Source organism: Etheostoma spectabile, chromosome 22, assembly GCF_008692095.1.
Source record: "Etheostoma spectabile isolate EspeVRDwgs_2016 chromosome 22, UIUC_Espe_1.0, whole genome shotgun sequence".
Lineage (NCBI taxonomy): Eukaryota > Metazoa > Chordata > Actinopteri > Perciformes > Percidae > Etheostoma > Etheostoma spectabile.
The window spans coordinates 17681133-17681662 of NC_045754.1; the positions used below are offsets into that span (position 1 = coordinate 17681133).

A 530-nucleotide genomic window follows, 5' to 3' on the forward strand; every position below is an offset into this window, starting at 1 on the left:
GCGCAGTGGCCAAACTGTTTTAGTCATGTTGGTCATGTGATATATAGCAGTTCTGACACCAAATAAAGTGAACTGCAATTCTCTCAAGGAAAGTCGTCTTTCTTTCATACCACAGCGGCTAGGTGGTTAGTTGCAGCTCTGCTAAAAATAACTAATTTCCGCATTTCACTCTGGAATCAAAACTTTATTTGTTCTTATTTCTTTCTTATTTATTTTTTGGGCTCATCTGGTAAGAAAACATTTTACTGAACTTTATATGTAAGTGATGAAGCACAGCTCTGTAGATGTCTTTAATTGTTAGTTATAATAAAAAAAATGTAACTGTGGTTTTCGGCATGAAGTTGAAGTAGGGAAGTTGCTTTTAAAGACAATGAATGCTTTGTAAAAACGTAGCAATGAAGACAACTGAAATGAACAATGTTATGTGTTTGTAAATCCAGGGAGCCAGTTTCAGTTTGTGAATAAACTGACCGACAACATGTTACTGATCGTATTCTTCATTTCAGGTGAGCTGTGTGTTACTTGAATCA

The 530-nt window shown here is 35.3% G+C and overlaps 1 long non-coding RNA gene and 1 pseudogene across 1 annotated transcript in view; one reads left to right on the forward strand and one right to left on the reverse strand.

The window, feature by feature from the left end:
- The window catches only part of LOC116672179 (sialic acid-binding Ig-like lectin 6), a 14664-nt pseudogene that overhangs the window by 7808 nt on the left and 6326 nt on the right, over positions 1 to 530 (forward strand).
- The window catches only part of LOC116672191 (uncharacterized), a 2838-nt gene that overhangs the window by 134 nt on the left and 2174 nt on the right, over positions 1 to 530 (reverse strand). The window lies entirely within an intron of this gene.